Below are 20,087 nucleotides of genomic sequence, written 5' to 3'. Positions count from 1 at the left end.
AATTGAATAAAATTTATCGCATGGAGAGGTATATAAAAAAGATATATAAAAAAAATTGGAACAGCGTTATAGTAATAAATTTCGATAAAGGATTATTAACAAATTTTGCAGTAATGGAAAAAGTAGATGGAATATCATAGCAGTATTAATAATAATAGCACAGCAATAACGAATACATTATAAAAAGGAATTAGAATCGCGGAATTATATCGCAATAAGTGACTTTTACTGTTATATAGCTTACACATTCTTTCTTTGTAGACAGAGTTCTCATAAAATAAAAATAATTTCAACATAATAATTGAGCGTTCTAAAATTAATCTATATAGTTGTGGGGTGGGATAATCGATCTACAATACTTCCCCGCAATCTAGAAAGGCTCACATCGAATTCTTTTCGGCGATGCACTGATAAAAATCCATTCGCTAGCTGGTGAAAATTTAAGGAATTCAGACGAAATGCGGCACATGTGCAGCCGCCAATTAAAAAATTCAGTTGGATGAATGTTTAACGAGTTTCGTAAAGTAACTGCGCGGATCAGCCGATTGCGTGAATACTCACTTCGTTAAAAGCGATTTAAAAGGCTCGTACTTTTATTACAAGACTCAGATTTTTTACTACTTTTTGTTAATACAGTTGTTAAAATTGGTAATTAAATGAAATTATGTTAAACGAAAAGTGTGTTTTATTACAAAAACTATTATTAATACCTTGCCATTAGTAAATTTACGTAAATTTTTGCGTTAAAAGAGTATATAAAAACTCATAATAAAAATATCATTTAAAATATTTTAAAATTATTTTAATTTATTTCAAAAGAAGAACTACAACAGTTTTGAGTTGAAGCAAAAATAAAATAGCAATTTAAAAAATTGCTATGCGTGAAAAATTTTTAAATTTTAATCTAAATAATGGCACCAAGACAAATCATTTTATCTACATTAAACATTCTATTAGAATTTCTATTTATAAAATATATTCCTTCCCATTTCTTCGTTTATATATTATTTTTATTATTTCATATTTTTTTATATTTCAAATAACCAGACGCCAGAAAATGTGATTCATAATCTAGTGTTCGATTCTGTACTGAATCGTGTGTTGCGTAGTCCAATTACGCATTGTGTGAAAAAAAAATCTGATCATACGATTGCCAGAGTGCCAGAGTGTGCAACGTGTAGTTTTTGCGTAGTTTACGCAACCGTTTAAACGAAATATATATTCGAATCCAACTCAATAAAGATCTCAGCCGCGGCACAGGCCGCGAGATAAATGTTGTACCGAAATTACAGTCGCAGCTGACCTCGCGTCCCGAAAGTGCAATATATTTCGACGGGGCCCAGCCGACACGTGCCGAAACGATGTACTCGCTACCCAAACACGATTGCGTCCGTCTACCGTCCACGAAATGGATATTACATAAATGCGTGGGTCAAATTGCTCTGATTTACTTTAGACAAGTCTAGGCTGAGATTCCTTGGTCGAGCATTGGATAATTAAAATATTAATATCGGGGTTATTATTAATTTTAATAATAAGTAACATTCAACAACTTTCACCAAAATTACGATAAATTCGTAATGGCAGTAAAATATATAAGTCAGAATTCACATACATATAATGAGAGATATACGTATGTTAAATATTCTAAAAAATCACAAGTCTATATTTTTAGATTAAAATTAAATTCAATATAATAAATTTTTTTTTTACAAAAACGTCAAATAACTTTTTTTGATCAGTATTTTCAATTTAGATTGTCATATAATTTACTTCAAGCTTTCTTTTGTAGCTGAAGATGAGTTTTGTTTTGTAACAAAGGAGAACTATATACACAAAGTACTGCCCTTAAATCGATTAACGGATACACGATGAAATAAGAACTCAGATGAGCAACAAAGGGCGCAGGTAGTGCGGTGTTCGTGGGAAATGTCTCCAACTCTGATTGATCCGCGAGCTTTTAAGATCGTGACACAATGGGAGAAACACTCGCTGCCCGGAAAGTAGGACACTTTTAATCGCAGTCTAGAAATCCGGGAGACGAAGTGCACTCGGCAAACTACGTTCTCTGTCGCAGAAATCTTTGCTATCGAACGAATGCATTTTATTTTCCGAATTCTTGAAAATGTAATGTTTCTACGACGACGAAGTCGATGTTAGATAAGAGAAATAACAATACTTTGTATTTTATAGTTATATTCTATAGATCTTTGAAACTTTTATAAATCTTTCCAAAATTTATTTAAAATTGGTCGAAAAAATTGTACAGTGAAATAAACCAGTAAAAAAAAATACGACTATGGAATATACAACATTAAAATATTTTCCAACGACACATTTAATCCATCGATTATATTTAATAATTATTTGTAATAATTTTATAATAGCTAATAAATGTATATCAATATTTTTATAATCCATAAAAATTACTGATAAAGAAATTAGTCTTTATTTTATTTTTTTTAATTATTAAGTTTATCAATAAAAAATAACATAACATTATGTTTATTCCACTCTACAGTTATTCCAATTAGCCGTATTAATAATTCTCTTTATAGATAAAATATTATTTGTAAACACAATTGCAAATTCGTGATAATTGCGTAGCTTTTTCGAAAAATTGTATCCATTGAAGCAAATCAATTTAAAAAAATCGCAAAAAGACATTGCGAAAAATTAAAACTGGGGAACCATTATTAATTTGATATTTAATTTATGGAAAAGGCTAAAGTTATACAGAAGATAATTCGTAATAGATAATTGATTATTATTATAGCAGTGAAGAGTCAGACCTCTAATGCGGATAAATGTAACAGAGTTGCCAGTTACACACATGCATACATACAAAGTAAAGTCAAACCGACCGACTGACCGCGAATTGCTTTGCTATGAGAAATTAGTAGTTGCAATTATACTTACGCTTGTGGGTGCTTGAAATGTGTGCACGCGATGCGATTTAGTGCAAAATGTTTGGCGACTGCATCGTCGCTATATGCACATCCGGTGTAGACAACAAGACGTTACCGTTACATTGCCAAATCGATTTCGATATATCACAAATTTAAATCGACATTCTTGTGCCAATCGAAATATTATATTCAAAAAAGAGAAAACAGTCATTGAATTAAAAAAAGAATTTAAAAAAAAACTCATTTACATATAAAAATGTTTCAGAAATTTTTGGAGCAAATTAAAAAGAATTTCAAATAGCCTTTTAATTTGTAATTTAAAATATATCAAATCAGTTAATAAAGTTGGGTGACAAATCAGTTAATAAAGTTTCTTATATTTTATAGTAAAAAGTATATATAATAGAATATATTAATTTTGATTAATCTTGATTATTTAATTATATTTTGATTTGTTATAAATATGACTTTTTCGGTAACTCTTGTAAAACGCAAGTTTTAAACGTTGTTAGCAATGAAATATCATTTAGCAACACAAGTATCTTAACCGTGTTGCATTTTTAAAATATGATAAAATTATAAGAATTATTTAAATTATAAATTAGTCTACACATAATTAAATGACAAGTAAACAAGTAAACATCTTGTTATAAAAAATGTATGTAAAGAGCATAACATATCGTGGAAGATTATAAATAGTTGACAATTCTGACTTTATTTTCACTAGTTTAATTTTCGAATAAAAAAATTTGGAAAGGCATTTTATATATGCTCAGAGCTATAACAGAATTATTTCGTAATAAACAAAATTGTCAAAAATCGAGTGGTATTTTACTTTGATTTTAAGTAAGAGATTTGCTGATGTTTATTTAGTTTAATTTAAAATTACACTTATTATTTACGTAGTTTTACATAATTTTACTGCAGTGTACCGCCGTGATCAAAAGCAGTTGTCTCGAAATTAGAAAATCTGAATTCGAGCCGCCAGGACAGCTGATCAGCTGTTCTCGTCTGACATTTGCCACGCTTACAGCTCATTATAATTTGTCTTCACTTAATTGATGGGGAGTTGCCTCCCCACACTACCAAAAATTATATGTCTAATCTCCTGATTACAGACCTGGGAGAACCGCCTTGTTGATCACAGTTCCCTGACACTAATCAATCCCCAAACTAATTGTGAGTACATATATTTTTGAAATAATTTCTTATATACATAGCTGCTACATTTTCGCTCTCGGGAAATCACTTCGGTTTATCTTCATCTATTGTGCAAAAGTATAATCAAAGGCACACATACACAAACGCACACAAACATAAATACACATATACACGTAAACATACACAAACATAGATACACAAATATATAAATATATATGTGTCTTTAGATTATATCTACTTTTCCATAACAGACAAGCATGAAGTGATTTCCGTGAGCAAAAATAAGCCAGCTAATCTCTATATAAAAACGCTATTTCAAAAATATGTATATACACATATATAAATTTTTGATACATACGTACATAATTAACATTTCTTATTTGTAAAACTTTTGTAGAACTATAAATCTTTTAAAGAATAATTATTATATATTTATAAGAAAAATGTATCAGTTTGTCCTTAGACATTTTCTTTGGTTTAATCGTCAAAGTTATTTGTTTGATTTATTAAGAACTCTAAAACAATCGTGAAAATAAAACCAGAACTCTCAATTATTTATGGTGTTATTTCACGAACTGAAACGCTTTACACATCCCTATTATAGAAATATCCCGCTATAGAAATATTATAAAATAAACAACTCACTGATTTCTCACTCACCGATACAACAGCACCGATACAACTGCAAAAGCGGAGTTGGAATACACAGGCACATGGATCTGAAAACAAAATATTCGAATTATGTATATACATGTACGTGTATACGTATAAAATACATATATACAGAGTGTTTTGAAAGTCTGTTAACGATTTGGAATATCTCATAAACAATGCAGTTAGGAAAAATATTTTTTATTTTGCGTACCTCATAGTTGCCCCGCTGTCGCCCGATGCCTCTTCCCAGGCCTCCTCCTCCTCTTTTGGTCCTTCGTAGCACTCACGACACTCGCGAAAACACGAATAATTACGATCGCCCGACACTTTACACGGCACTCCCGACGCATAATAAAACTTTACACGACACTCCCGACACGACGCGTGAATCGCACTGTATATCGCAATCTGTAACAAATAAAATACACACATATATTAGAATAATCTTATTATTTCGCATTATAATATACACAATATAAATATGTAAGCTGGAATTAACGATGTATTCACGAATCGCAATAGATTCTCGCGCGCGCGAAAACAGATTAGGTTGGGTTATGTTGCTTGTTGGCAAGAGATTTTGCGTCGAATTTCTCGCAAAATATGTGTTTCGTTTCGAACAATTACGACTACATACGTGGAAATTACGATTTGCGATTGATAAATATTACAATACAAATATTAGAAACAATTATGCTTACTAATTAGTCGCAGCGGGATGCAGCTCGAACTGCCTGTATACTCGCGGTAATGGGTGAAGCTAGTCGCTGTTCAAACAGCGGCAACTTCATTCTAATAGCGCGCGCGAAATTATAAATGACTCAATACACTGCAAAAAAGCTATTGATTTCAAATCAATATCTATTTCAATAGTGCCATTAACACTATTTGTTTAAAATTAATAATACTAATTTGCCGTGAAAAAATACTTTTATTTGATATAAGAAAAACTTTCTCAAAACAGATAAATATTTGTTTTAAATAAATGGTGTTAATGACACTATTTGAAATACATATTTATTTTAAATCAATAGCTTTTTCAATGTATTAATAATTAATTAAAACTCGAAGGAGATTTCTTCAAAAAGATATATGTAGCTTTAAAATAAGTATAATTCTCGAAAATCGAGACTGACATCTATAATTTCAATATCTATAGATAATATTAGGTTGTTTTTATTTTAGCTTATATTTTTTTTAGTTTAATTAATATATTTTTAGAAGGAAAAATTCTTTTTAGAACTGTAGAATTATAAATTTTTTAAATTCTGCTATTACTGATACGGAAAATGTAGGATAAAGTAACACACGCTGCGTAAAACTGCATATTAATTTGTCCTTAGGCATTTTCTTTGATTAAATCTAGAACTATTTGTTTAAACTATCAAGTCAATAATTATTTATATTATTCTGATTATAAATATGAAGATATATAATTGACCCAAAAAATTGCATTTGCCCCAAATAAATTATATTCTATAGTAATATCAAATGAGACAAAGAAAACTCATAGAATTAAATAGTTAGCATCGCATAATTCATAAAAATGAGATAATCGCAACGAGATTAAAATATCGTTTAAAAATATAATTACAAATTTTATTGAAACATGCCAGAAACATGTAAAAACTAATATAGAGTAGAACTATTGAGGAACTATAAAATTCCATAATAGAAATAAATTTTCAGAAACTGTGACGTGCCACAAAAAGTTAGTATATTTTTTCGGAAGCGATTTAATTGCACGTTATATTAGAAAATAAAATGTAAAAATTTCCTATTAAAAACTTAATGTTATGAAAGATTAATTAGCTATTGTAATTTAAAAAAAAATACTTTGCTGCCAAAACTTAATAGCATTCATACTGTAAAAACCATGATTCGTTGCGTGTTCAATTCGACTTTGCTATGACTTTGACGTGGTACTCTAGTCCTATACGAGATACGTGAGATCACGAGTATAAAGGAACAGCGTTATCTTTGAAGATTTGATTTCAAGATAAAGAAGCAACGCGCCGTGTGGATCTTCAAGAGCAAGGATCTCGCGTGGATCTCAAAAAGAAAAGCTACCTTCGTGATCCCTGCGGAAAACCTTCGCTCGAGTAAACTTTCTCCTTGTCCTTCGTGTCCCGTCTAGTTTTCTTCGCATTCAAGAAAGAAAAAGATGGTATAGGTTGCAGTTTTACGGTCGATGCTACGCGTTTTTCTTACCAGAAATTACAACGACAGCGACTTTTAGGGGCAAGGATGATGTTAAAAAACATTCGAATTTTTTTGATCGCTGTATAAGTAAAGGATATTTCTTTCTGGACTTTGTTCAAGCGTAAAAAAGAAGTGAAACTCACAGCATTACTAAGAGTGCTTCGTAGTATCGTTCGTGATCGTTGGACTTCGATCGATCGCTGTCGTAAAAACGCTCAATCGGTTGACCGAGTTCATCTTTTTTTTTATCGCTTTGTTCGTTCTTATACTAATCACGTAACGAACGTATAAGAGAAGGAAATTGGAAAACGAATGCTAATAATGATCAAGCTTGTTTCGTAACACGGTAAAATAAAGAGAAATTTATTTTTTACAAATAAACTTATCAATTTAAAATATTATTACAATCAATTTAAAATATTAGAACAATTAAAAAGAGTGACTAATTCATTAAAAAAAAAAAAAAATTATAACTAACATGATTCTATTGATATAAAAAATTTTAATATTTTATTTAAAATAATAACACTGTTAATATTTTATATAATTTATAACAAAAGTGAACGAATTAAAAGTAAATCTATTATTTCAAAAGAAAATAATTATTATTTTTTAAATTACTTATTATCTTTCTAAAATTGATTACAATTGATATCATATTATATTGTTGCAATTTTCTAAAAAGAAAATAATTCTGCTGAATACATTAATTCGTAAATTCGAAATATTTTAATTCTGCTAATGATTAAAACTCTTTAAAAAATGAATAGATATTCTCAAAATTATACTAACAAAAATTGCAATAATTACATTGTAAATTAAATAAAACTCTTTAAAATCGATCAGCGTCTAATATAATACCGGTACGTCTTTCTCGAGTGGAATAAATTTAAAAAATATTTTAATTCTATGATTAGAATCCTTTCGAGAATATATAACTATGTCAGAATTATATCAAAACTGAAACAGAATAAACAAAACTCTCGAAAATTATCCAACGTCTCATCAATGTGCGCGTTTCTGATCGTTTAACTTGCGGTATTGTATACCCTAAATGCCATAGCACCTATCCCACCGCTCATACTTTGGCCTTTCGCATTCCAGTAGCATAAAGGTGCACCGCATATTTTGCGGTTGTGTGCTGTATAATGTAAATTGATAAGGTAAAATGATTCGAGAGATAGACTACATATACATATAAGCGCCGATGATTGACGAATAGATGAATTCGTATATTGAAAAACCTCCTACTGATACAATCAGTGATGTTGAATGACGTGCGTTAATTGAACTGTTCATTTCTAAATTAATATTAAATTTTCCGAAAATTGAATTTTTGCATAAATATATCCACATACGAGATATCTTTATCCGATATTGGAATCGAAAATTATTTATATAAATGATAAAGAGACATTTTTAATTGTAAATAAATTTAACAATTAAATTTGTTTTTATACAAGAACAAAAAATATTTGATCTCTGAATTTACAATATAAATTTTCTGACAGAGAGAGACTGAAATGTACGACTAATTCAGAAGGAATTAAAATACTATTAATTAATAAGATATATATATATATATATAGGCATTCGGATATGAAGCAATCTCTAGCACTTGAATCTAATTATATAATAAAACATTTATTATTTCTTTAAACTGAAGTAAAACTAACAATAAGTTTTGAATTTATAAAATAAAATTAATAAAAAAAATCGTAACCATTTCTTGTTTTAATCTACGTTTTTTTTAACGGTATTCATCTAATTTGTGCAGTATATTGCTGTAGATTTGTCAACTATCTGGAGCAAACAGAGAAATTATGTCATGCTTTCTAACGTAATTTCTAGCAGGGAATGCACTTGTAGCAGCATCACAGAAGTTTTCGTATTCGAGAAAATATCTCTCAGCCAATGTCGCCAACATCACAACGAAAATGCATTTTGTGGACGCAATTTATTTCGATTGTAGAGAAACTCCTCCGAAGATGAAATATGAAAACTCGTGTGAGAATCGCAGTATTCTTAAAGAGAAAAATTATCCAGTAAATCAAGATATAGTTCGATGCATTTATTGCATTCTTAAAAACTAAACAAGTTAAATGTATATTTCTACTCTCAAATAAATTGTAAAATACACATAATTAGCTTAATCAATATATCTCTTTTTCAGAATTCTAAATCATGATCATTCATGAACAAAAAATATTTATCTCAATATTAAATTTTGAAATTCTTTCACTATTGTCTGTAACTTACTAATTTTCGATGTTTAAAATAAATCTTGAAATAAATAAATCTAAAATATAAAGGTGTGTTAAAAAAGTAGAATCTATTTAAAATTAAATAAATACTAGAACTTTCTTATATATTTCTTTGATTTGATAATTAATAAAAAGTATTTTCAAATATTTATAAATCAAATATTATTAATGTCTCAACATTTTTCATTGCTCACTAACGAGCTGCAAAAGTTATCAAAAAAAAAAAAGTAAATAAAAAAACCGGAGCGAGCCCGGAAATATAATATCGTAGACATATTACCCAAAGTGCTTGCTAACTTCTAGTTTTTACGACGCGTGATAATAATCGTTATTGCGGCGAATGGCGACTGACTGGACACCGTCACGTTATTTCGCGGTTGGAATGCGAATTATTGCGTGCATAATATAGAGCGGTTGGTGCGAGGCGACGGTATCAGAGCGCGATTTCGCGCGCGCTCCGTTTTTACTCGGAAATTCCGGAAAATATCTCGCGCGCGACGCGACAACGGTAGCCGCGCGTTGCATACAAAAGAGCCGCATTACGTACTGACATTACTACTGGTCTTTCGAGAAACAGATTATGCGAGGGCGAGCAGAACAATAGAAAGTGTATTCTGCACCGTATGAAGTACCGCTTCGTCGCGCATGTACCGGAAAATATACAGTTCTCGCGAGAAGAGAGGTACCCACGTGGTTCACGCCTAGTGCCATCAAATTGTCTGTCATCTACTTTGATTATATTTTCACGCACCTGAAATTTCTAAGATATTATCAGAATACAGAGTATAATATATTATTACTATACTGGTGGACATTGCAATATTTTTTAAAAAATTTCACCAATGCAGAAAAACAAACAGCAAGAAGAATACGTGCTTGGAAATAAATATAAATAAATAGAAACGTGTATTACGCTTCTGTGTAATAATTATTGTACCGAATCAATATAATTTTAACACAGAGAGAACTTTCTCGTTATTTCTGTTAACTAAATAACAAATAGCTTGCACAGCTAATATATTCAATAATGTAATGAAAAAGCTAGCTTATATTTTTCTATTATAAAAGTTTTTAAATATTTTTCTTTATTCACTTGGAATAAAAATGTTGCAATCTACTTTATTAAAAGATAGAGACCAAATGTTACAAAAATTTTTTCAAGTCTTAAAAAATGCGATAAAATATAAAAATATGAAATGTATTAATTCAGAGATTATGTACAAATTTTTATGAATGTGTAGTCATCGATTCAAGAAAATAATAGCGAGTAATCGACCTCGAATCATCTTATAAAACGAAGTACAATTGTATTAACAAGTTTAAACAAGCAATTATATATATTTCTGTAATAAAATCGTGTGTAATTTAACGAAATATTTCTAGTAATATACATACATACATACATACATACATACATATGTATATACATATACATATACATACATATATATATATATATATATATATATATACATATATATATATATACATATAAAACGAAACTCATAGAATTCACAACGAAATTATTTTCATGATGAACGTCCATTATAGACGTTCATCGATTTTACCAACCTGAATATAAGGGAATGAAGAAAAGGAATCAAAATGGAGAGCTTTTAAATTAACCAATCGCGCGATTTTATTTGCCGATAATTGCCTAGTGAGTAGTGCAAAGAAACTGAAGAGAGGTGCTTTTAAATTCTGCTAATTATCGAAGCCTATTTCTCCTTTCATCCTCATGCGAGATAATATAAAATCGTATAAAAAATTTGTCGCGAAATATTGAATGGGCGGCGACATTGTCCTATACCTGATCAATTGCAAATTCGATTAATGCTAACTCATCGTTAACTGTAAATATATTCCTTCCCTACTTCTATATGATTTGTAATTTTATTTGATACTTAAGGATGAACCATTACTATCCGTATTATTTCGTGCGCATTAAATTAATTGTTGACCGACGTATTATTATTATATTCGTTTCTGTATTAATTATATTCTCATTTCTGTATTATAATAAAAAAATTATTAGAATTACAGAAGCATATGTGTGATACTAGATTTATTAACCATCTGATTTCATTGTGCATTATTATTAGCAATTGAGCAATTGAGAATAAATTGTTTCGAATATTAATAGCTCTTCTATTAATAAAATATCATACAAAAACGAATTATATTGTTTACTTTTTTCTTATTCAGTTTGATAAATGTATTTATAATTTAATCTATCATCTATTATACATATAATTTGTACAATTATTTGTAGTATTTACTATATTATAATTTTAATATAAATTCCAATGTTCAATTATATATTTTCGATTTAGAAATTGTATATTTTAAATATCAGTTATTATTCTTTTATTTTTTATTAAATGCTTTAACCATGAAATATTATTTTATACATTTTACTTTCTATGAAAAAATGCAACGTATATACAGTAAAAATTAAACAAAATTCTCAAACTCGTTTTTCTCGCAAATAATTCAAATAATGTACTTTCAGCGCGTGGGGTTCCAATATAATTCGTTTTTAAATCGAGCTATCCATACGTCATTCTGTTCCCCAAGGAACATCCAAAGGACCAACGCGATTTGATTGATTACACTTCCGCATCTACGGGGAACTAGTGACGACACATACATATGATATGCAAATGTGACATATGTGACACGTCATGAGGTATTACGTAAAAATGGGTTAATCTATTACATACTGCGCTGGGCAGGAACTCACCTGATACTTTTCCCGATGCGGCGGCCTTACATGTAACAAGCGTCTTTCTTCGAATGTTACGGCATTTTATGGGTTAACGAAAATCGAACATGGTATCGTTAAATTCTTTCCAGGTTAATCTGCAACGAGAAAATGGATATAAATAATTTTAGCATAAGTGAGATATATTTCGTTGGCGTATTAAAAAAAGATTTTTCATAAAATTTGTTTTCATTATTTTGATTTGTTTTATTTAATTCCTATATATGATCACATAATGTCCTAATTTAATTTTGGAAATAATGAATAGTATTGCACTTTATCTTCAGACATATTGTATAATATAAATTTAAATAAAAAAACGTTAATGTATATTAATATTACATAATATTAAAATTTAATTAAAATTACTACAATATTAATGTATTGTATGTAGATTTTTCGAATGAAATAAAATGTACAATCTAGTGAATAATCAATATATAATTATTATTATAGGTCATATTTTAATAAATATTTTACTGAATAACTTTGTAACATTAAAAAGAATTAATAAACAATTATATTTTAAAATAAATAAAAGCAATAAAATAATCAAATGCAAGCATTTAATTTGTGCTTAATAATTTATCATATAAAAATATTTCCAGAAAAGAGAATATGTTTGTGAAAATCTTACTGAAAAAGAAAGTCTGCTTGTGATAAGAAAATATTTCTATACTGAAAATAGCGTGTATCGCCAACCGTGACGTAAAAAGAAGAAAAAAACATGGTGAGGGAGGGTACCTATAGTCAATTTTTCCGCATCATATAACGATAACAGATACTCTTGCTGCCATAACCACCGCGACGAGAAAGGAAGAGGCAGGAAACGAGAAGAATTTGTTGTTTTAACCTCAAATCGAAAGCTGATCTCGCTCGTGCATCAAAGTTCGGCTCGATCAGGCTTTCGGGTTCACCGAAACGAAACGCAGAACTTTGGCCATCTTTTTCGAATCTTCTCTTTTGCTTTGAAATGTTCAAATTACCTTGAAAATTGCGCGATATTTTTGTTATAATAAAACTATGAATTTTTGATAAAAAATTTCAATTTAATAACAAATAATAAAATCTAGTTATTTTATGATAGCACAATAGTTAGGTGATTAATTACCAATCTCTCAGTTATATTTATTTCTTTTAAAATAATTTAGTTACGAAAGTTTTTCTAACAGGATTTTTCGGTTACGATTACATTTAATATTCAAGTATATCAATTACATTTAATGCGACGTATTCAATAAATTGTCGAACAATTTTTTTGTGGGCATAAATAATAAATAATACTCACTAGCTCTAGAGATATGCTGCCATCACTTCCTACTTTATAAAGGAAAAACGGACGAGAAGAGATCACTTCTTTGCTTTTTCCATTATCCTGCTCCATCGGATTCTAGTTCTTCCTTTCATACACTTGTCATTACATTAAATGTAATTGATGTACTTGAACTAAAATATATAAAATACATATAAATAAAAAGTATAAAATGCAATCGTAAGAAAAAAATATGATAAAATGGTAAAAATTTAAGTATTAATCATGAAATCATGGAATATAGATACATTTTAAATTTGGATTTAATTAAATAATAAAAAGAACATATATTTTGTTTTGTTATATTGAAAATTATGATCATATGTGCATATATGTAGAATAAAACAAAATTAATATAAAGAATTTTAAATATGCATATGTGTATATATAAGAAATTCTTCAATTAAAAAAAAAAAGATTTTTCTTATTTCAATTCACACTTGTAAAAAAAAGAATAAATATTGATAGTATTAATTCTTGCAGAATGAAATCACAAGTAAAATAAAATATATGAATGAAGCAATTACTTGTCAAAAAGCAAGAATTATGTTATAAAAAACGATGTTATAACAAACTGTTGAACAATTATTTCGTAAACATAAATAATAAATAATAGTACTCACTAGCTTTGAATATGCTATCATCATTTTCTGTTTTATAGATGAAAAGTAGGCAAGAGGAGATCACTTCTTTGCTTTTGCCATTATCCTGCTTCATTAGATCCTAATTCTTCCTTTTGCACACACATCATTGCATTAAATGTAATTGATGTACTTGAATTAAAAAATATAAAATGTAATAATTAGAAAAAGAATATAATAAAATGATAAAAATTGAAGTGTTCATCATGGAATCATAAAACATAGAATAGATTCTAAATTTGAATTAAATAAAAAAAAAATATATTTTGTTTTCTTATATTGCAAATTATTCTCATATGTACTCATATGTAAAATAAAACAAAACTGATATAGATAAGTTTTTTCAACTATACATAAGAGTTTTCAAATAAAAATTAAAGAAAAGGATTTTAGTTATTTTTTAATTCACATCTCTAAAGAAAGAATAAGAAAGTGATAGCATATTAATTCTTACAGAACGAAATTGCAAGTAAATATTATATAAATGGAGGAATCACCTGTTAAAACGTATAATAATTGTTATAATAAATGATGTTATAACAAACTGTCAAACAATTTTTTTCGTGGACATAATAAATAATAATACCAGCTCTAGATATGCTGTCATCACTTCCTGCTTCAAAGCGGAAATCGAGGCGAGGGAAGAGAGAGATCACTTCTCTGCTTTTTCCATTATCCTGCTTTATCGGATCTTAGTTCTTCCTTTCACCCACTTCCTTGTCACTTCCAAATCACTTTCGCTCATGATTCGACTGTAAAAAACCGCGAAAATATATATATGTATACCAGGCTTCAAGTTTGTTTACACATCCGTATTTATCTTATCCACGTATTGTCAAAAATTGCATCATGCATTGTCCATACTAAAATTCGGAGAGAGAAAATTAAAGAGGATAGACTCTTTTCTCCTCTTCCTTTCTTTCTGTCTCTGTTGATCTCTGATTTTGCTATAAACTGATGTAATACCTTACAATTGCTTGGCCCTTCCGAAGTCTGATATATGCAATGCAAAGGAACTCGAGGAATATCCTTTCTCGATCGAGACCAGCTTGATACGCGAAGCAAAGTGTTCGTCCGCGACGTGAATCGCACGGATGCAATCTTGAGTTCGGAGGAAAGAACATACCGGTCGCGAATATCGAAATTGACGTGATATCTGCGACAACTTACCCTAATATAGTTGTTCATCACATCATCGTGACTAAGTATCACTCGAATCGGCACTCCCGAGACTCGCTCACATTCATTTGCGACCGGCGAAAAACGCGCGAAACACCCATGGAAACGATCCCACCGCCATGTTGAATTAACAGCGTGAAGTACGGCGAATTAGATGCGTAACGTGACTACGTGAATCAAGTCAACAATTCGCGACTCGCGAAACAGAAGTATTTTCTAGATTCTAGATAAAAAAATAATTATATCTCGAATGACATAATAAAGAAAAGATTAATAAAAATTTATGCTGTTAATAATTTTATGCCAAATATTATATTTGTTAATATATACATATATGTATATTATAATCGAGATAAATTTCGATCAATCGATATAATCGATAATTCTAAGCACTCGCAGTGTGTTCTTAAGTGGAACATAATCTTCATTTATGATTTATAATTGTTATTAATGGTCCAGATATTTATAATATACATATATAATTAATGACAAGAAATAATATAATGGAGTAATGTAAACTCGTGAAAAAAATTTTTATATATAACAATATAAAGTTATATATAAAAATATATACAATTATACATATAATCGCAAAATTATATATGAAATCCCTAACAGCACGACACATCCGAGAGACATCCAGAGGACATCCAGAAGACATCCGAACATCTTCAGGACATCCTGGGATACGTGTGCTGTTAGGGATATGTCCATACATAATTAGTTAAAAGTGCTTTTTATATATAATTATATAAATTTATATATATATATATATAATAAATAAGTATTTCTGCATATATAAATATATATGTTTCATATATAATTTGACATGAACCCTTATAGATTATATATATAAATTTATATAATTATGTATAAAAATAGACATATTTTACATATAATTATATATATAAAATTTTTTCCCGGGATATTAATCATTCGATAGACGAACGTTCATCCACACATGTATTATATGCATCATTCATTGTAATGATGCATCGTGTCTAATTAAGCTTTCATAATATAATCGCAAAATTATATATGTAATATGTCCATATATAATTAGCTAAAAGTGCTTTTTATATATAATTATATAAATTTATAAATATATAATAAATATTTCTTTATATATAAATATATATATATATGTATCATATATAATTTGACATGAACCCTTATAGATTATATATATAAATTTATATAATTATGTATAAAAATAGACATATTTCACATATAATTATATATAAAATATTTTTCCCGGGAAATTAATTATTCGATAGACGAACGTTCATCCATGTATCATATGCATCATTCATTGTGATGATGCATCGTATCTAATTGAGCTTTCATCGTTCACACAGACAAAGAGCGACGCAATGGCCAATTAATTTACCGCTTTTTAAAAGCAAAAGGTTGATTAGTTACTGTTACTGTGTCGCTTTTTGTCACGCGACAAGCGTTTTTTATCTCATCTATAGAACTATTAAAATTTCGATGCTCAGCATGCGTTTTTTTTTTACATATATATATATATATATATATATATATATATCACGTGATTGACATCACGTGATCATGATAGTTCTCGCTCGACTCGCGTAGTGTCACTAGCTGTCACTGTCGGACGTCGGAATTCGGAATGTTGGAGTGACGAGACAGCTCTGTATAGTTTCCGTATATTTCGAACGTTTTATTCGGATTTTGGTCGGAATCTAAATTCACGCGAACGCGCGAGTGCCGGGAGTGTCGAATCAATTATTCTAGTATGTTAAATTAGCGTTAAATTAGATCGTACGATTATGTTTAACATTCGCTGCCGCTAATTGGCGGTATTTATGGTAGCGCTCGTGTACATTCTCTATTTCGAGCGTATATTATATTTCACGTCGGGAGTGCTGAATTAAGATATTCAATAGTAATAAATGCATTTATTTTGCGCTAATTATCATGATTGTATAATTAATCGTACAAGGTGCAAGGTATTTATACTCAGATTCAATATGCATCGTATTGCATGTGTATTTGTGATCGACACGCCATGACAGTTTCTCGCTTGCCTAGCGTAGTGTCACTTTCCCGCCAAGCGCGTCATCGTCAAGGCGCCATGACAGTCTCCCGCTTGACTCGCGTAGTGTCATTTTCCCGCCGAGTGCATCATCGCCAAGGCGACGGCGAGGCAGTTCCGCGCGCTTTATCCGCTCGCAACCTAAATTTACGTGCGAACGCGAGTGTCGGGAGTGTCGAATCGATTATGCTAGTGCGTTAAATTAATGGTAAATTGCATCGTGTGTGCGCGATATTATGTTTAATATTCGTGGTTGCTAATCGCCGCTATTCACACCAATCCGCGCTTAATTTACCGAGCTATCATTTCGTAATACACGCGTCGAAATTGACCGAAATTAAGATATTTACAGTAATTGATTATATTAATTTGTTAATAATTCATGATATTTATTCTGCGATTACGTAATTAATTATTATAAAGCAATTATATATAAGATATTTGCAGATTGTGAGTCATTATGTATGTGTGTATGTGAGAGAGAGAGAGAGAGAGAGGTGAGAGAGATACATCATAATTAATAGTTTCTTCTCACTTGCGTAATACCAACATACCGGCTTACATTTCGAAGTAAAATACTGTCGCCAATGTATTGATCTAAAATAAGTACACATTATATTCAAATCCTTCGTATTATATTCATTTGAAACGTGTCACGAAAATTTGCAGTGTTGATCGTAGAGGCAGACGATTATTGCATTTCACGTTATTCACGATTTGCGCGTTTCAAAATGAGTCGCGTGTATAATTTGTATCGGGAGTGCCGTACCGTAGAGTGATTGCCGTACCGTGTTAGTAATTAACGCGCATGAGCGTAATTAGCCGCGATTTTTCTTGATTGATTCGTTCGAACAGAGTAATTGCGGTGACTGCATACATTGATTGGTAAATATTTATATTTATTTATCGTGTTCTCACAATGTTCTTTTTATTGCGACAATTTAACGTAGCGTCATTAATGATCATGTTTTAACAGACGAATATTAATATCATTCACTTCAATATTATTAATTATACTATCTCTAAATATTACATATTGTTATTTTAATTGTTATTAGTAACCTGTTTCTTAACGTTAAAAATAATTAATATTGAAAGAATTTTTAATTTTCTATATGTGTATATGTATATTTAATCAAAATATTAAAAAATATATTAAAAACATATTATAAAATAACAATATAACTTATTAAAAATTATTTTGTGTTTATAGATTCCAGTTTTCCAGTTTCCAGTTTTCAACCGCTGTTATATCATTAGACGTATCATCATTATGGTGAGTAATATTTAATATATAAATTATTTAATTATAATTATAAAACATTAAAATTTAAATATGAAATTTAAATTGATATATATATATATATATATATATATATATATATTATTTATTGAAATTTAACTTATTAGATTCAGAATTGTTATTATTTGAGCTTTTAAAAAATTTAAACATACTAAAAATTCAAGACATTAATTTAAATATGTTAAAGATTAGTACACATATATACGTTAAAGATGATTTTTGTATACATATTCATGATTTTTGTATACAGAATACATATTTTAAAATTTGTTTATAAATTTTTCTATAAAATACTATGAATATCTAAATATTATGAAATATATATATATATATATATAATGTTAATTTAATTATATTATTAGATAATCTAACTTGATTGTGTGTAATTGTACAGTATAAGTGGATATTCATAATGTTCAATATGAATTATTATTGTGAATAGACAAATCTAAAACGAATTTCTTATTTATGAATTTCTCTTTCTTCTTTACATTTTTTAAATTTCCGTTTTGCTTGAATATATGCAATTTATTAATGAAAGTTGAACTGCAACAATTATTTGAAAATACAAAAGAATGTGTAACAACAATTTGTTTTTTTTTATTTTGCTATTCTTGTTATAATATCGATTTATATTGTTAATTGTATGTGTTTGAATAGGAGATAAAATACAGAAATACCCAGAAATAATATTTAAAAAATATAATAGTAGTTATATAATATTTTATTATTTTTTAAAATAAAATTTTCATTAAAACATTTTCTACGTTTACCATAAAAGAATATACTACACAAATAAATATAAATCTATATATTTGTATAATAAAGATGATAAGTTAATGTAAGAAAAAAAAGATATAGAATTAAATAAAAAAATTAGTTAGAGTTAATAAATTATAGCAAATGTTAAAATTATTTAGGAGAACGTGATTACAGAGTCGTTATACGAGAAACATTTTTTCTCGAAGGATGACTAACTAATTATCGTTCTGAAATTTTTAAATTGATGTTTTTTTATAACGCAAATATTTTTATGATTTTTTTATATACTTTAATATATTATATATCTTATATATCTCTTTTATATATTTTAATTTAAAATATTTAACAATATATTACATTATATGATGTAAAACAAATTTGACATTTAAGAAATGGTAAGTATTGAATGTTCACAAAATTGCGTATTGATCAATAATTACTTTGTGATTCATTAAGTTTGTCATACTGAGCAGTTAATTATTGTTTCAAAATGCGAATGTTATTTAACATTTATATTTAAAACGACAATTTGAATTTGAATTTAATGTAAATTTAATTTTCATTAATGAATTGAGTTTCAAATTAATTTTAATTGAAATTCACAGCAATTAATTAGTAAGTATAGTTCTTTGCATTTCTCATTTGAAAAAAAGTTTGAATATTCTGTGCACAAGACACACATGTACATTGCACATTGTATGTACGTCTCATCAGCTTGATTGGCTCGTTTCAATACATACAAAACGAATGCCATGCGTTTTGATTAGAGTACGTAGAATTGTTCACCGTAGAATCCGCGATGTCGATACCCGCCATTTTCATGTTATTCAATTTCCTATACCCGTTGTATTCGCATGTAAACCACATGATGGGT

General features: G+C 28.7%; 1 protein-coding gene and 1 long non-coding RNA gene across 5 annotated transcripts in view; one reads left to right on the top strand and one right to left on the bottom strand.

Annotated features, from left to right (window-relative positions):
- Positions 1–20,087, top strand: part of LOC114936101 (uncharacterized) — a 243,057-nt gene that overhangs the window by 41,258 nt on the left and 181,712 nt on the right. For 3 of the 4 annotated variants that reach the window (XM_029309126.2, XM_029309127.2, XM_085481695.1), the window contains exon 2: positions 18,362–18,424. The gene's annotated coding sequence lies outside the window, so the exon portion shown is untranslated. Of the gene's footprint in view, positions 1–17,966; positions 18,034–18,361; positions 18,425–20,087 lie in introns of those variants that run through there. The other variant, XM_029309128.2, reaches the window with a different exon arrangement.
- Positions 4,731–14,031, bottom strand: LOC114936103 (uncharacterized). The gene is made up of 5 exons (XR_003820653.2): positions 13,890–14,031; positions 13,243–13,400; positions 11,934–12,052; positions 4,936–5,132; positions 4,731–4,789 (listed from the first exon to the last, which is right to left on the bottom strand). It is a non-coding gene; the product is annotated as an uncharacterized LOC114936103 (long non-coding RNA).

The sequence above is a fragment of the Nylanderia fulva genome, unplaced genomic scaffold, assembly GCF_048542155.1.
Source record: "Nylanderia fulva isolate GAGA-0341 unplaced genomic scaffold, ASM4854215v1 Scaffold19, whole genome shotgun sequence".
NCBI classification, from domain to species: Eukaryota; Metazoa; Arthropoda; class Insecta; order Hymenoptera; family Formicidae; genus Nylanderia; species Nylanderia fulva.
Note: the sequence above shows the minus strand (reverse complement) of the source record. Positions and strands in the feature narration are given on the sequence as shown.